This window comes from Sinohyriopsis cumingii, chromosome 15 (assembly GCF_028554795.1).
Source record: "Sinohyriopsis cumingii isolate HCF-2022 chromosome 15, ASM2855479v2, whole genome shotgun sequence".
In the NCBI taxonomy this organism is placed as follows: Eukaryota; Metazoa; Mollusca; class Bivalvia; order Unionida; family Unionidae; genus Sinohyriopsis; species Sinohyriopsis cumingii.
Genome location: NC_142975.1, coordinates 62,824,171 through 62,844,345, shown reverse-complemented (window position 1 = coordinate 62,844,345; position 20,175 = coordinate 62,824,171). Strand labels below are relative to the sequence as shown.

At 33.7% G+C, this 20,175-nt stretch overlaps 1 pseudogene; it reads left to right on the top strand.

The window, feature by feature from the left end:
* Positions 1 to 251: 251 nt before the first annotated feature.
* Positions 252 to 20,175, top strand: part of LOC149781939 (cell surface hyaluronidase-like) — a 32,600-nt pseudogene continuing 12,676 nt past the window's right edge.

The following is a 20,175-nucleotide window of genomic DNA, read 5'->3' as shown; positions in this document are numbered from 1 at the left end:
ACGTATAGTCCATTTGCCATATCTCCATGTATGTTCCGTTTGATATATGTTCAATTTATGTTAAGCTCTCCATTTTCTAACGTTGCCATGTTAGAAGCGCATGTTAGAAGCGCATCATATCATAATCCCAAAATGGCATTTTTTAGTTGTGTTTTATCCACTTATATAGTATATACCCATACATAAAATCATAACAAAATCAATTTGAATAACCATAAATGGCACAAGGTGATTATGATTATCAAATATAAATGAAAGATGATTATTATAAACTATATTCAGAGGATCTTATGCAGGCTAAGGTTAGTGTTCTTTAAGTGTGAAGTCTAAAGCACTGTTTCTACATTTGGGTGAAGTACTCACAAACGCCTGTTATAAAATAAAACGTTGCATGCACGTGCGTGTGAGCGTGTACCTGGTGACAGCCACTTTATTACATGGCAGCTCCAGTCAATCTGATGAGTCGTATCTGGCTCAGGAATCGGTTGTATCCGTTAATTTACATCCTGAAATGTAAAATAACATGAAAGGATAATTTTGTGATGAATTAATTAGACATAGAAATGTGGAAGAAACGTCATAGGCTGGAAATAGAGAAAATGGGGATGCCTTCAAAATAGAACACAATCTAGATGTCACGTTGTACCACTGCAGCAGAAAGACATATTCAAAGTGCTACGAGTCTATGCTCTTAACATAAGTAACAGAAAAGAGTGAGAAACAACAACCTTTGTAAAATTTAAAAAATAATTTATTTCCCTAGAGTACAAAGGGAAATCGAGGTAGACCCCTTATTTATACATGTAACTTAATCACAAATAATATATCGCAATATATTTATCATATATTACAACCACTGATGCAATCACTACCTTCATATGTCAACGACACTTTTGATTTCATTATCAAATTGATATTTTGACCGAGTCTAACTCACTTTTCAAAACAACCAATCAACAGAAAGAGAGCCGTCAATCGGATAGCTTCTCTGTTTTCAATTCAGACACCGATACCGTAGCATCGTTTATGTTACTGCTTACTACAATAGCACGGCCACTTTCTATCATATATATATATATATATATATATATATATATATATATATATATATAGTTGTTTTTCCATAGACCTTAATGCTAATGCTAATGTTTGGAGAAATAAATATATTTTCTATCCTACTTTAGAGTGCATGTCACATACATTTCTAGAGAGCAGTGTTAGATTGTCAATTTGACAAGGATATATATATATATATATATATATATATATATATATATATATATATATATATATATATATATATATATACAATTTCAGCTCAACTGTGACAATAGTGTGCTTCTGAGAGAAATCACGAATTTATTAAAACCGACAAGCTACATGCGACTTTGGACAAATGAAACATGTGTATAAAACATTCAAAGCAAATAATACCACTAAGACTCAAACACGAACAGAAAGAAGAAACCCAGATTTATCTGCAATATTTGTTCTTAAATTGCAATAAGATTTACTCAGGTGCAAAAACTTGCAGAATCTTAAACAACGAGGCCCGAGGGGGGTGAGGGGCGTAATATAATGTACGTGTCTTTTGGCTTATTCAGAATATGTAATTATATGGATTATATTATTACATCGGTTAACGCATCGTTTGTTGCTTAAAGGATGCACCAATTAATTGTCAGACAAATCAAATACGGACAGTATATATTCATTTGTAAATGGTGACGGATACTAATAGGAAATTTTGCAAAGTTTCACTCGCTAGTGTGTTTCGTTTTTGTAGACGGATAGCCTAAATCAACCTAAATATAGCCAGTGTATATATATTTACAATATCTCTCGTTGGTACTGTTTGTCTTTCTTGCAATATGCTAAAACTAAATCCTCTGCTTATCTAGTTCCTTTATATGCTAAACGGATGACGTGTCTCATGAAAACATACAGACTGTGTAAACGGCAATGACAATAATGACGAACCTTATTGCATTTAGCAAATTGAACATCAGCTATTACGTTTGTTACATAAACGTATTATGACACGCTTAAATACACACAGTAAAACACATCAAGTGATTTAATCGATATTAAAGATAAATAAGTACGTTTTCAACGAATCAATCCCATGTAGATTCATACATGCATATATATACACGCATGTATGTCACATACGTACACATGTCCTTAAATGGATTCCCGAGTAGCCGAGCTAAGGAGCCCGCCTTTACAGATCAGAGCCATCACACCCCGCGCCTAGTTTGTCTCAAAGGAATGTGTATATATGTTTATATTTGCCACTAAACTAAAACATCTGAGACAAATATTTTTTCTGTGTGGACCATGTTGTGGAACATATTTTGACTTGAGTAGAATATGATCCAGGTGTGAACCAGAATACATTTAACCCGTTGGGCTGATCATATCACTAGTCTCGTCGCCGTTGCCTCTAGGTTATATCACCAAGTAACATACATACCTTGGAGAATCAAAGTAGGTCACTCCGTTCTCAAAGTTTATATAACAAAACAGGTATACTAATATAATTTGTCAGCTCGACCTGCTTCTCATAATGGAGGGCTCTGAATCAAATCCAGGCTTGAGAAACTATTCTACAGTCCTCTCATTTTCTTTAGCCTCAGCAAGCTTGTAGTCTAGTTCAATTGTATAATTAATATCTAATAATGGATTGTTACCTAATGTCGGATTGTTACTCAACACTAATCAATGTCCTTTAACGATTGTTTTGTAACTCGATTGTTGTTCTAGTTAAAAAGGTCTTTTAAAACAATTTATTATTATTCCTAATCACGACTATTCTTCCTATAAAACTGTGTACCTATTATCGAAATGTATTACATATATATTCTATGCCTGATGAATAGGAATGGGTCAAATAGGTTCAGTCACTAACACCTCCAGTGAGTCATGTATAGAAGATAATTATGAAAAGTAATATTTGAGGTCTACATTTTGCTGGTATGAGTTTGATCTTAGGCATTTCCTGATGGAAGCTCACTGCTACGTGTAGAACAGAAGGCTACAGTTGACACATTTTAAGATCTGTGAATAGTGATCTCTAGGGACATAAAGGAATGGAAGAGTAGAAAGACAGAGCGTCAGACGAAACTATATTGCATAGTCTTAAATATGGAAATGCACGTTTCAGGTAGCAATAATCAGAACATATATGGAGCTATTGCTCTTTGTAAAACGAAATAAGGGACTATTTCCTAAATGGTTATACCGCAGCTCTAAATGTGATATCGCTAGCCAATGTAGTGATAAACATGGTATCCGTTTTCTGCCACTGATATATTAAATATTCAACTCGGATATATATATATATATATATATATATATATATATATATATATATATATATATATATATATATATATATATATATATAGCAAATACAAAAGAAAATCCGATTTCTTAAAATTACGATTACAAAATAAATAGAACTAGTTAGCAAATGAAGATGCACATAAACATGACAATTATAGACCTTAAAAGACAATATGTGCGTGTGATTTGGACTTTTAACTTAGCTTTAACAATTGAAATAAAATATGAATGAATTGAATCAAGGTCAAGTGATTCACGGCTTTGTAAAGAATCACGTGCCTGCAAGGTTCGCAGTAGCGGCACGATGTCATGTATTAATTAGTATAAACGCTTCAGATACCTGCTGTTATCATACGAACTTATAATTAAATTTTGATTACGTAATTAAAGCCCCAGATACTATTTTTGAATGTCGTATTTCTGAAGCCGAAGCTCTCAAAATCATTCGAAACCATAATCAGGAACTCATGTGGTCTCGATTGGATTGTTACTTAAATGATATAAAATAAGACTTCAAGCACGTGCACTTATTCAGTCACATCATCTATGTCGCTACATGCAAGTTACCGTATTTCACAGCTAACAAAAATATCACTCGAAAGCTGCTAACAGTTCCGGTTTCAACGTACATGAATTGATCCAGAATATTTAACCTGTAATGTTGGTATCAGACAAGGTCCAGCAATCTTTACGTTTCTGTCCATTCTATTTGTATATTATTTGAGATTATCGGTTTTATATTAGCATCCGGAACATTACAAGTCAAATATAACTCACCTATCCACAAGGATAATCCAGTATATTAGTTGTGTTTTATTTAATATTGAAATATAATGAGTACTGGACTTAGGATGCTAACATGAATAATGATCAACATTCAAGGCAATGTTATATCCTGGTGAAACATTTGATGAATCATGGGAATTAAGACGATTTAAAAAGACTCTATTTACATGTTACTTGGGCTAAGTTTAATCCTCATACAATGTAGGAAATTAAGCAATTGTGTTTACTCAATATCCGACATGGTCATAAAGACAGTTGAATGGCTGAAATTCAGTTGTACATAACGATTGCGTCACAAAACCATACAATATGGTACACACCCTGATCGGTATAAGACGCACTGATAAAATCACTTTTGATTATTTGAAAGAAAAATATTTATCTGTCAAATGTATGAAGAATCAGACAGTGTAAACCAGACATATTAGTTGTACGTCCGTGACTTGACAAAATTATGTAACCCGTAACGCTTTGTTGTTAAGTATAATTAATCGAATTTGAATAAATAACCCGTAGCCAATCTTGGTTTTAGTTATGTACGACATACAGAGGATCAAAATGTCATCATACACTTGGCAAACAGTACAAATAGCAATCGCAAAATTCCGTATAAATACACGCGTCAACATAACCCTACCTAGATGATTATTGCCGAGCGCTGACGATGGCATTTTGTCTCGGTATGTTCCAGATATTGGCGTTGTTTCTTCTATTAGTAACAAATAAACAAACGGACGCTGTAGCAACGTGTCCACATGAAGATGCATCTCTTAAATTATGGTCAGATCCGACGACGTGGCCTTCAGGAAAGGTAACGTTTTCTTATTTTATATGCTTGATATTTATTTATATTTTTCATATATTTTAATCGGGATTTATTTGCATTATGTCAGACAAATCTGAAACATTAAAATGTATGTTTGTATTAGAAAATCATTTATCAAAACATTTTCTCCCGATGATTATCTACAAATTCTATATATTTTTGCGTTCACATGGTTGCATTTAGTTGGTGATGAGCCTAGTATTATTGTTCCTTTTCGGTAACGTATGCAGCAAACATGAGTGGTATCACATAATCGGTACTAATCGATCACAGAGTCGGTACTAATCGATCACAGAATCGGTACTAATCGATCACGTAGGAGAAGCATATTAAGAATCCACATCTTTGGAATTTTGTTTACATAGTTTAAATATGTAGAAGAGAAAATGCCATGGGTGCAAAGAGAAGATATATTGCCACCACCACAACTATGTATTCATCACCATTATTCTTCATGAACCTTACAAGTTTTATTTGCTACTGACGGATACTTCCTACGTATCTATAATGAAGGCGCTTGTAAACTACCTGAAGGCATTTAAGGCCATATTCAACTTATTTTGTGGCAAACATGTTTGAGACTTACATCTAGAAATGATGGCAAAAGTGACACAATTGACGAAAAAGGGAAAACAAAGAATATAACAAGATCATAACTTGAACCTTTACTCGCAAAGGGCTTCACATGTTAACCATTAATAAACAGCATAGCAACACCAAGCCATGCATGGTATTAGTTTGTACAAATTAACCAGGAGGATTATGTAAGAGACGATCATGATGATGATGATGACGATCATTGCAATGATGATGATGCTGATGACGAAGACTATTATAATAACAATAAGAACTATCACAATATAATTACAATTAGTATAATCGAACGTAATATAAATTATAAGGAATGTCCATAATATTTGGAAATTCCGTGGCTAATCATGTCCTAAATTAAAAATGCGCCTGACTAAAGTGTTTGAATGAATGAGAGTGAGAATTACAAGAATCAAATTTATACAAATTTGTAATCAATCCCAACACATCAGTATCAACGGCCTTCGTATCTAGATTTCTGGGTCATACTATTATTGCAATGAAATCCATAGTTCATGTTTTCTTTTGCATATACGTACCAAAGATGTATTTGCAATTTAACCATACAGTTTCTTCAGGATCTGATGAAAGTGCATTTTCTGACCTGGCGGCCCATTCTTTTTTCAGCGAATTGTTTGTTGACTTAAATTATATTTAAAATAACATTATATTTAAAATAATAACACAAACGACAATAAGTATGTTTGAATCATTTTTAAAATTAATAATCTGTGAATACAAATGGACTTCCGAAACAAACCTAAAAACAGAATAAATACAACAACAAAAAATCTAATTTATATATTTATATTAAAAGATCTGTCAGTCTGCAAGGAACATTAAAATGAGAATGTTAGCTAGAATGCTATGACAAATGCTCAGATCAATTTTTACATTTACATAGTTTTCCAATTTATTTACACTATACTACAGTTGTATTCAATGTACAACATTTGTAATGGAAGACTTCAATCGATAGGAACGGTCGAACAGCGGGGTCCTATTTTCTTTAGCTTGATGACAAATCTTTGTACAAATTTTTGTATTATGCATATTAAATATCCCTACTGTATGTTTGTTTTTATTCTAAAAGAAATATGTAATAATTAGGGTGACTTTTCCTTCTATACTAATACCAGACGTTAGCAGGAAGTGTTGCCCAAGGCTATTATTAGGAGTAGTCAAGTGACATATTCTTAACGAGGAACAAGATGGACATTTTGTATTCTTAGCGAGCACCAGCGCTACTCCGCATGAGAAAATACACATGTCGTTTAATCACTTGACATTGTGACACCTCCATATTGAAATATTTCAATGTTCCTGCGAATTGTCTTTTCTGACGAGATCGTGACTATTTCATAATGTACATTATTAACAAGTGAGAAAATAAATTATATTATATAAATGTTGAGATCAAAAGATATTTACAAAACGGGTCGAATCATTTATATCTTTCGTGAGCATAGGGATATTCAATAGACCAGTGGGCATCGTTTGTATTTCGTCCATTAGTGACTAATGTAGTCATCTGGCAATGCTTTATGCACTATTCGTACTGCCAGTTTTGTTTCAATTATCTATGCATTGTGAACTTCTGCTAATGATGTTATCCAACTCTCTCCTATAGCATATATATGATTTGCGATATATTATTATCATTATTATTATTATTATTATTATTATTCAGCCACATATGGGCGCCAATGTGACAATCGACACAGGCATACTCCTAGATGAATTATCTCTGAATCTAACATATATAAATGTGACCTCTAGTGGGAAGCTGGTGTTCAGTCCGAATGTAGATATCACGCTAACAATACACTTTATAGAGATATCAGGAGAGGTCATCATTGGAAGTGAATTGTGTCTTCATCAAAGAAACGTTCATATAACACTTGCAGGTAAGAAATATATTTCATCACACACCAATGATTCATTTAATTGTTGTGCGTCTTATTAATATCTAAGACGTAACTGCACATTTCGTCTAAAAACGCATACTTCATTAGACGCCAAAAGAGATGAAAATGACAACGGTTCGAGAAAGAAACTGATAAGATATACAAAATAGGATAGTGTGATCCAAATTATGACGCAAAAATAATTTTAAAAATGTCCATAGTTCATTAGGTATACAATGGGTTTAAGTGTCAAAGTCTTATAGTATATTACTTTTACGACTACCAGATTAATGGCACTTTATGACAAATAAGGTAATGGCAAGAAAATGACCATCGTTTATGTATAATTGTTTGCATTTCATAATAAAGAGTATTCATTTGTGATGTCAGAAGCGAAGAAGAGTGAGAATAAACAGAAAATAGTGCAATCACAAGAGATGAATTTATAAAAGTGGATTGAATAAAGGTATGGATGATAGATACAAACAATAAACGAGAGACATATGTATAGGAAAGAAGACAGATCGTGGACAATCACATATAGAGACGTAAAAGAAGACAGAAGTTGAATAACGTAGCAAAAGTGGTACATATCGAAATATGTACACGTTTTTATTTTCATTTTGAACAGGAAAGCGTGGTGATTTCCCTGGAATTGGAAAGTCAATTTTAGTGAAGAGCGGGGGTACACTGGAGGTTCATGGGAAGAGAAAATTGTCCTGGACTAAACTGGATGGAACTCTACAGAAGCTCTCCAAATCAAACGGAATTCTTTATGATCATAGCGTATGTGTAAAATTGAAAATTTCTAATAGATGTTTTTTCAATGTCTTGTAACATTGGTGATTTATTGCGAAATATAGCGATCGAAGTGTTCTTCCGTATGGCAACATTGTAACCAGACTGTGGTCCACACTGACTGAGAAAGGGTGATCATCTTTGTTTTCCCATTATTGCAAAATGAGTATATTACGACTCTATACCGGACAATGTGCCTAGGAGAATGTAGGTTAGATTATATTTGCGTCGCTTATATAGAACATTTTATTCTGCACCCTGTTTAAACCGACTGAATTCGGATGATCATATTTGTTTTTTTTTTTGTTTCGCAAATATCAAGCATGATAAAGAATATTTTCCAATGCTAGATACAAGCCAGTGTTGGGATGAAGGTCAAACCAGTTATAGGAATATATGCTTTCGACTCCTCCAGAACAGTAATTTATCGTAACTTGTTTGGGTTGATGTAATAATACAGTTCTGGTCAGTTGATATACTAATCGGAAAGATGGAAAAGTTATTCTTCTCGGTTCCGAATATATCTGACATTAGGCCTTTATGTACCACTATACTTTTTCAATAACAACGTTTCGTATCCTGTCACAGTTTAAACGTATTTTATTTTCTACCTCAAAGGAATATTTCAAACTACTAAACCAGTTTTCTCTGAAGTGCTTTCAACGTGTATGTGCTTGTTTGATCGATGATCGACAATCGATAATAAGAAGTAGAATACAAATATATTTTCAGTTTTCGTATTTAACCATCTCTATGTTTATATCAACCTAGGATGATATTTACGATCAATTTTCCCACATTATGTTTGTATTTCTGTTCAACTATTTCCCATGCGTCAGAGAATCCTAGCTCGTTATCAAACCATAATTTTCTAATCTCAATCTGGTTATCCCAGTCCGTAAGACTGTTCAAGGCTTCCACTCGGTCGGAACTACTTCTTAAAACAATAAAGCTTTGTTGTCTTTTACTGTTCTGACGGAGTTGTTATAAAATCCAACCACAACAACTTATATATATATATATATATATATATATATATATATATATATATATATATATATATATATATATATATATAGGGTATCCCCCACGTTTATAACACACCATACGAAATAGTTTGAGAAACACAAACACACTAAAAAGAGCTATTTGGTAGAGCTCTAGACACAACGGCAATACACATCGCTGGTTAGAAAACTCCAAACTTTCGAACTGGCTACCGCAAAACCGGCAAAACCCATTAATGTGTTATGTCAGACTCGTTTCTTGTATACTTGTCCAACACCCACAATCCACACCAGTTTAATCAAACATTGTACTTTAATTGTAAACGAAAACTCGTGCACACCCCGACAAGATTGATCATTCGTCAATCCACAAGCTATTCCACTAGAAGATTTCCAGGTAGAGTATCACTGCGCCAGTGATGTAAACAACTGCCATATTTCCAGGACAGAATATATATATTTCAATGAAAGTCATAAATTAGAGAGCTCCTCAGTCACTACGCACATAATTAGTACAGTATCCATTATGTCTCTGTGTTGCACAGTACCGTATCGATGTCTGCCACAGAACGGTTTTGGAACTGTTACACGTTATCCATATCAAATTATGTATTACTTCTTGTTATTTCGTTTCCATAACAGTTTGCATTTTTTCATGCGTAGATCTTGTATATTTAAGGTCCACAGCTCATCCCATTGCCCTCATTAACATATTCGCATTAATGGGCGTCCTTAATACAAATAATAGCACGTTGCTCCATGCCGCCCTTCGCGTATTAGTTCACACACATGCCAATTATAACGTTTTCATTGATTGTTTGTATTTTCAAAGAGAGGGACAAAGCTAGATTATAATTAAATAATTATTTATATTTTCATAAAGAGTATAAGAACCGATTACCTTGCATAAAGGGATATTCGATATTAGTAGCTCATGAATGATTTTTATATTGCAAAAATGCAGGGCTGTTTAAAAAAGTTTGCTTAAAATATGAGTGAGAAGATAATCTATGTCGTCTTGAGTACCAAGCCGAGGAAATCCAGTCACGAGGGTACATTATTTCTCTCTCCACATGGCATAGACAACTAACACAACCCTTTACTGGGATTTCCTTGTCTCAGTGCAAACTCCAACATAGGTTCTATCAATATATATCAATCCACCCTTACCGTTTCGTTCAGGTCGATGAACCCAATGACCTCGACACTTCGATGGACGCCCTGGTAGCCTACATCTTTGAAATCAATACCCAGAACCAGCCAGTGAAAAAGAAATTTGAACTTTTTGGTTTCTACTCTTCAACTCAACGTGAAAGACGGGATACGTTACGAAACATGATTAAAGGTACGTTTGAGCGATATTTATCGAACCCAATCTTTGCAATCAATTTGTTTCATCTAATTGTTGGTTGCTAAGAATTGAAATTGATGTTTTAAAATCAAGGTTATTGTTTTTGTTTTGATAAGCTGTAACATATGTAGATTTATTTCATTTACTATATTCGTGTGTGAAAGTAATCCTTGTTTTAATGCAGTATACGTGGACGTTCGGTTTTAATGGATAGACGTAAATAAAAGTATATCTTTACAATGACATTTATTTTTCTTAATGTTTTCCTTGTTCACAGAATTAGCTAACAACGAGGTGCTTTTGTTCTCGCTGAGACGGAATCTGATTTTGACCTACGATTTAACCGAAATCTACAACGTCTTTGAAACTCTAGTTTTTGGAAGTGTGACGGGCACAAGCAAGCTGAGGGCAGTCAGCAACAACAAAAATGCATACGCAGCCTTGGTGTATAAATGTAAAATTTCACTTTTGAAAAAGAAAAACATTTTATATAAAATCCTACCTTCCTCCATGCAGAAGTGAAATTTTTGTAGGCTACTTCATTAATGCATTACTATTAGTTTCACGCCTCCCATACATTGTTGGATTTTACACAAATCCCAATAATACCAAATCGTTATAAAGTCCACATAATTTGTATCCCGATAGTATATTCAGGAATATTAGAAAATACTAAATAGCAGCTTAATATATATATATATATATATATATATATATATATATATATATATATATATATATATATATATATATATATATATATATATATATAAGTGCATCACGCGCAATGTTTCATAAAGTCATTGTTTCTAAGAACACAACAAAGTTTTTCAGTGATTGCTCTACTCTTTTCAAAAGAGAAATAAAGTGTCTTTAAAGGGTTTGTACGTGTCACGTATTCTCTCAATTAATAGTATGTCCCTGAAAATGGTAATTTTGGTTAGTGTAATTTGATCTGTTTTGCTATTTGCTGTATATATATATATATATATATATATATATATATATATATATATATATATATATATATATATGCATGTATGTATGTATGTATGTATGTATGTATGCATGTATGTATGTATGCAGATACGTATGTAGGTATTAGGTAGGTAGATAGGTAGGTAGGTATGCCACCCCATAAATATTTAAATACTGTTACAGCTTCCACTGGTATTGTGGTGCGAGAGACAATCACTCCTCCTTCTAGCGCTGGGAGTCTTGCCACTGTTGACTTGACAGTTTGGGACAAAGGGCTGAAGTTTGTTGTGGAGAGCTTGACTGACACTGACGAATCCTGGAAAGCTAAACAGAATTTCTTCATCTTTACTACCTTCGCCGCCTATCCTATAATAACACTGGTTGATTATGTCACAACATGGGATGTTGGTAATAATCAGTTTGTTTCTTAATATATGCATACATTGATTCAAAACGGCTCTAAAATGTAAAATACGCATTACGTCAACAGAAAACTTCTTTAGCACCATAAAGCTTTAACACTCCATCAATTGTATCTAACATAAGCCAGAATAAAAACAAATATATCATTTTTACCTGGTCTAGTTCCGCTCAATAAGGATACAGATGTTACGACATAGACATGATCACAGAGTTTCGAATAGAAGGGCATCCTTTTTTAGATCAAGTTTGAACGTATAATGTGTCTCGAGATTTAAAATAAATGGAGGCTAATTGAATGTAAAGAAACTATTTGCATAGTTCCTTCTAGTATATTGTTATTGGATACGCAGTCTATTATATAGGTGAATCGGTTAGCATGTCTTGAAATATAATTGTTGATTGTGAAGATAACAATGGCAGCGATAATACTAATAGTAATGAATACATTTGTACTTTAAATCTGACCCCATCTTATTAAAGGGGACAAGGTCGTTATTTCCTCCACTGATTATGATTGGAACCAGGCGGAAGAGGGGACAATAATAGAATGTCCTTCATGTAGCAACAAGCAAGTCAGGATAGACTGTAAGTAAACCTTAAAGCTGTTGATAATGCAAGTTTCATTCTGCTAGTAGTTGATACCAATAGCATGCCTCGGATATAATTGCAAATACTTAAAATATAAATGTACGTAACAATTGACTTGGCGCAGAAATGTGTTTTTATATTTGCTGTATTTGATACTCTTTAAACTACTATACGTATGAAAATACTTTTGACGTTTATCACTGTTATTATTACTGAATCTTGTAAAGATGGTGTTCGTGTTCATCACTATTTACTGTGTGCAGAAACCGAATAGTTTTAATGGTAAACAGGTGATATACTTCCAATATATAATATCGCTTTCATTCTCGTGGTTTTGCATTATGTGATAAGCTGGGTGGAAAATAGCGCTGTAAGAATGTATGAGACAGTGGTGTAGTTCTCAAATTATGTTCTATTATCTTTATAAATATTTTGTTTATTCGCAATATCAGTGCCACCCCGTTACACTCACTGGGGCGGTGTAGAAGAAGGAGTAGTAGACATGAGGGCAGAGGTGGCGCTGTTGAGCAGGAATATTATATTTGAGGGCCAAATGGAGAATATATGTTATGTCAATGACGCCAATAGCCCGGGAAAGTGCAGCAACTTTAACTATGACACGTTCGGAGGACACATCAAGGTACAAGCTGATTTTGCGCCATGTGCTCATAATACCTGTCAATAAACGTAATACATTCATCTTCTCGCCAAGAACGCAACGCTAGGATCTTGATGACTGTAAAATGTAGCGTTGTACAAATATACCATAAACTTACATGCCGTTAGTAAAATAATCTCCATTGGCATTACGCCATTTCCAAAACCCTATGAACTTGCGTTGCCATCGTATAAGGTGGACTTGTATTCCTTATAGAGAGTTTGCGTATAAGTACATGCATATTCCTTGGTTTCATTTCAGTTTGTAGAGGGTTTTAAGAATGGGAGAGTAGAAGGAGCAGAATTGTATCACATGGGACAACAAACTGATTTGGGTATGTGTGCTACTAATCGTGTTGAGTCACAAGAAATACAGGATTAGGAAAAATATCATAATTATCCCTTTGATAATTCCTGCATATCGCTTTTTTATACCAGGTTTTCAGTAAATAAGGAATTATTCTTCACTTTATACCGGCTTTGATGATACTCTTCCTTTTAACGAAACTTCCAAGATATTATTTATTCTCTTTTTTTCTTCTTAGAATCCCAGAGACTTGCTTGAGACATCTGTGTTTTTCATTGAATATTTAGAACAATTCGACACAACACAAATAATATCAATGCATTAAAATTCTGAAAAATCATACAAGCATCTTCTGCATGTAAATTCTGCAAGAGCTGTCAGACTGGTTTCCTTAAAACCTCATATGTAAAATTAAAAATTCCATTTGATACATAGTTGAATGTTTCTTCATTGTATCTTTCATCTAGCATTATATCACTGGATGGTTTAATTAACTGTACATGTGACACCTTCGATTTGTATAATTATTGACGTGGTAAAACCATAAAGTAGCTGAATTATAAAGGACGAAGCCATCTGACTCATACATATTTAAATATTATGCTTTCCTTCCAGGTGCCTATCCCCTTCACTTCCATATGTGCAAAGATACGAGAAGGTACACCAACAAGCCTTATTTAAAAGAAAACAGTATACACCACAGTTTTGCTAGATGTGTAACTATCCATGGAACTCACGGTTTATTGGTAAGATAGCATTTTATGAAATAAACGTGGACATTATTTATTTGTCGTACATGCTACATCTATTAGACTTAAGAAATAGATCAGAATTTCACCACCATAAATCTTAAAGTCATGTCCAGGCGTTTAATTCAGGCAATTTAAAGTTACGCCTAAATATCAGCCAGTCATGTCGTTCATTTCTGGACCTAAGATTAAGACTACATATTGGTACTGTTTGCGAAGTTCATACTGTTTTGTTTCTTGTAAGTCAGACATACGTTTCTTCTGATCAGAGGTAAAGTTCACCCAACATTAGTCTTACAATTATGTCCAGAATGAATGACTGGTAATTTAGATTCTACAATTAAGTTGTAGACCAGGATTAACATTGATCGATCAGATCCTGACCAGGGCTTTTATTGGTAAAGGCATTTCGTTTGCACAGATTGTTCATTGCCTGTGTGCATGAGACTTTTCAGCATAAATATTTGCCACTTGTAAAAACCTGGTTCCCTGTTCTCAACGGACCCCACCCCATGTGAAAGAGAAAATAAACAGCATTCATTTATTGAGTATATGTTGACAGTATCATGACATTACTATTGTATACATATCATCATGCCAATTTACTTCACTAATTTTAAGGCATTACCTCTCATTAATAGAATTAAAGTCTTATATTAGACTACTGTGCAACTGGCAAAGCCTCAAGTGAGGACTATCCAAACAATAGCGTTTGCTTTTGATCAATCGGCATGGTTGTACCATTAGTAAATTAACTATGGCATAAAAACAATTTCAATTTACAGCTATTTATTAATTTGTGACGCAAATGGGTGACCAGACACTAGTATCCCCACCAGAGTAGGGCATATTCAAAGATTGGACTAAAAAAAGTATAGACCACACTTCGTTACAACTAAGTTACTGAAAGCAAACTTCCAGGTTTAAAGATAACTTGCGGCGTTTCCCTATGGTATGTGGATATACATCGAGTGGGTCAAATCCTGCCCATACGAAATATTTCGCGTAGCGAATTAAGTCTGGCGTGACGTGAACTCGATTCGCTCGGGTGTAAGAAAACAAATGGTTGCAAGCTTATCAAAATTGTCCTAAACATACTTGAAAGCAATTGTGCTTTTATCCTTAAAGTTTCGTTTCTTCGGGTAGAATTGAATTGGGGTTTTATTATGCAATCACTCGATAACATATAGAGATTGGACTGAATGTTATTCTAATTTATATCCACATCTTAACTTATGTCACTCATTTCAGATTAGTATTATATTGGGCTGGCGACTTCTTCAAGGAACAGAAGCGTCATAAGCATTTAACGATAGGTTGAAACCCCTAGTCCCATTAGCACTATCATAAAGAGCAGAGATGCAATTTCCAGTGTATATATATATCTGCGTTAAAATTATTCTATAGGTAAAGGACAATGTTTGCTATCGCTCTCTTGGGCATTCTTACTTTCTGGAGGACGGTGGAGAAAAGTATAATACATTGGATGGCAATTTGGCCCTAGGTACCATGAAGGCAAAACTCATCCCATCTGATAGGTAAGTGTATTAGACTGTATTGTAATAAACCTTTTCATTTCATAAAGGTGTAGCTTTACTTTGGAATCTTCTGCTATGTTGCTGAGACAATTAGTTTCTATTTTAACTTTGTCTGTAAATATAAATGCAGCATGCAAAAGCACGCCAAAAGGAATTTAAAAATGAAAAGAAAAGTATGCTTAGGTTTCTTACATTAAGGAAACAGTTGTGACACTTCAGTGAGTCTGCTCTTACCTTGTGCAAATTGTGCATTTGAATTATTTGGGTTTCTCTTTCAGAAGAGATTTTGCATAGAACAGTACAATTTGATTTATACACGTATGAATAAAAAATAATCTTTACAATATCTTTGCAGTGACCCGGCTTCATACTTGATGACCAATCCACTGAATGACTTGAGAAATAATGTTGGTGCTGGTGGTGAGGTTTGTTGTACGAATTATTTTCTTTTTAATTTAATTGATAATACCAGGAATTCATCTTAAGCAAGCTGATTCATTGTCCAACGCGCTCACGTCAAATGTTAAATCACGAAATATTTAACAATAAGCAACCTTGGCTTTAAAGAAAAATACTGATGGGCTCATGGTGCTTCCATAAGGAATGCCCGGTTTTCATAACTAACCCAAAATAACCTGAGTAGATTAATTAGGTGATTGAAATGTTATTCGTCGAATGAATATTGTGAATACATGTTTTATTTCACCTCAATTTTGATAAGCATGCTTTTCGACAATTCAGGGGAAAGGAATTTGGTACATTTATCCAGAGTCACCACTAGGTCCATCAGCCACAGAAAATTTCATGGCACCAGGGGAAGCTCGTCGCACAGCTATTTCTGTGTTCGAGAACAACGTAGTACATGGATATGAATCTGTGAGTACCATGCAACAAACAAAAATCTAATTTTAAACGGTTTCATATTAACGAATTGTTTTAAAACGTTCAATACTTGAAAGAGACATTAACATTGAAATAGTTCAGATATCTAGACATTTATATTCGGAGATATATAATTCTCGCCGTAGTGAATCTCGGGATCACCAGATTTTAATATTTTGAATAAAGTAATTAGTTTCGTGGAAAATATGAGAGGGAATTAAAGTATCTATTAAAGAAGGAAACATATAAGAAAGACGTTTTGATTTCATATGCTTTCTTTATCAGGATTCATAACTTATACATATGTGACAATTGTTTCAAATGCTGTAAAATACTTTTTAATTTTGATCCAAGATATATTATATGCAATGGATGAGATAAAACTTGATATTTCAATTGTTGCTGACAGGTGTGTTTTGACACATTATCGTTTGCTCTAACAGGACAGAAGTTTATATATTTGCTTTTTTGTGTTTTTTGCTTCTTCTGTTTAGGGTTTATTCATCGACAATATATTAGCATCTGATGGACAAATTATGTGCTGTAATGACTATCATCCACTGGAAGATCCAACCAACAGGAATTCACCCTCTAAGAAAGTGAAATTGATTGGTTTAACAGGTAAAGGGGTCAATGACATACAAACATAAATTCTAAATAGGGAAAGTGGAAGAGAGAAAGTAAAACAAATATAAATGAATTGAAATATGTGTAGCAATTCTGTACGTTCGTGTTTATATATATATATATATATATATATATATATATATATATATATATATATATATATATATATATATAAACGCGAACGTACAGACGGCAATAGGACAAAAATGGTAAGTTTCCAAACTTTGCGAGCTACAAACATTTCTCTTCATGGAAGAAGCAGCTTATAAAACACAAACGTAAAATCAGAAGAACATAATACAACCCATAAAACCCGAGGTAGCACAAAAGTCGAGATTAATCAAGAACTATTACAGGTTTGAACCAAACGCAAAACATAAAATATGACTCATAAGCGTGAATTCTGCAACTCAATATCTGCCTCCGGGAACCGTATTATTTTTCGTATATACAATTCCTACGTTTCCTTTGCTCTATGCTGAATATTACTTGCTGAGATCACGCCACCAATTATACGAAATATTTCAGACACAATTGTGTTAAAAATGCGTTTTGGCTATCCCTGGATCCTCTGATACGCTTGGGATATGAAACTCTTCTCTAAAAGACAATTAATTTGCATAAACAAATACTTTCAAAAAATGCTCTACGTGTATCTTGTATGACCAAGAAATGTTGTGAACGATGTTTAAGTTTTTCTCTTTTTTTCAGCTTACAACAACTGGAACCAGAACGCTTGGGTGCGTGGTGGCTGGTTTGAAATGTTTAATTCATCGTAAGCGTTCTTATATCATGTATTTGTTCCAAAGTTAAATCATATTTAGATAATTACATTCGTTTAGTCAGCATTTTCTGGATGGCACGTACATTTCATAGGTTCTTCTAGTCTATGTGAAGGATTATAAACAGGTGGAAGAATGAACAGAGTGATAATGTTATAAAAGAAAATTAGACCATGCTAACCTATTTCGTATACACAGATTTTCATCTGCTTCATTTCCTTTGGTTACCGTAGCAAGACAAAGATTAAATAAATAGACTAAAGCAATATTTGTTGTTTAGAAGCGAGAGAGCGTGTAGGAGAGTAGCTGGGACAGTTTGGTTAGTATATGTATAGTAGAACATAGTTTTGGTCAGATCACAAATTACAAGAGGTACCGTAACTGTTTTACACAAATAAAATTGCAAATTTATTCATATAACGGATAGCTTTATAGTAAAGAATAGTGTTATGTTAGGATTCTAGTCATATCGTTTGTATCAAACAACACTTTGTTGGGATTTTGTATATAGATTATGTTATGTAATAGTCTATATCTCCATAAAAGCATACTACTTCATAGAAACTGTTCACAGGTTATCCTAGTACAACTTCATTTAATTTTACCATACAAACACTCACTGACCTAACTCATTCAGAAATAAGTAACAGGTTTTCTCACTGAAACCCGTATTTACCCAGTACTGTACAAACATACTCAAGGATTCGCCCGCCATTGTCAGGAACCATTAACGGGATTTTATTTTAGTACGAATAATATGAACTCTTATGGACTCGTATTCCTTCATCAGTAAGCGTTCACGTGTTTTCATATTAAATCACGTATTTAATCTGTACTATAAAAAATTCAAGAACAGTTCCAGTAAATCATGCCTACCATAATGTACCTTTATTTATTTGTTATGTCGTCCAGTTTGTGGTATGTGGAGATGAATTCCAGATTTTATAATTTCACTAATATATCTGTATGAACATTTTATTTTCCAGACTTCTGGGTAGCATAAGAGGTCTGACATATGCCAGGTGAGACAACGTGTTTTCCAATGTCCTACCATTCTGATTATATTTCTTTGTGAAACATACGATTGTTTGGCCATTCGCTTATGATTTATTTATATAGTTAATAATATCAAAAGTATGTCAGAATGTCACATGTAAACACATATGTGTCATCACGAACAGCTGCATTTATTACATCATCTGAAACACACACAAAATTAATATCATCATTGGGCTAAAGTCCAACTATTATCATCCATGATATGACGGCATTGGCCTAGAAAGAAGGAATAACTAAGGAGATAAGTTACAGTGCTTGTATCCTGGAGACTTAACAAAACACCAAATCAAATTTAACCATATGCTACTTCACTTTTTACATCAATTATTTATTAATCAAGTATTCAATCAAACAATCTGTAAATACATAAAATATCTAAAAAATAAACATAAAGAATCAATCCGTGAATTCAAAAATATTCGCAACAGGTCATCACGTTTATCATGTCAGGAACATTTGCTACGGCAAAGATGTTATAATTGTTTATTGTTTTTGTTTAGATCAATACCCAAATTACAGTTGATAAAAGACAGTGTTTTCATCGGCGAATCCGTTAATATTGGTGAACCTGCCATATTTACTTTCAACGGAAGGACGGTCAATTACCATCGATCAGTGCCAAAGGATTGGGCTTTGTAAGTACTTTTCTTTTAGCCGGTAATGTGTACATGAGATCTTTGCTCTGAATAATTGTCAGGCCAAATTATAATTAAGTTCTCGAGCATTTATAATTCGTGTTGAACAACAAAACTTTCCTTTAATGCAAACTTTTCGCTATGATGTGCTTCTTGTTGTGAACGTTTGATACTGTAGAGATGTATCCATCATTGTGCCATATCATCTATAGATACGAGTTACTCAGTGCTCCATTCGTGTTCAGTCATAGAAGAGACCCACTTCATCAGTTAAGTGGTTGTATTCGGAGGATTGTTTCAGTAGGGCTTTTGCATAATATTATATAAGAATACAGC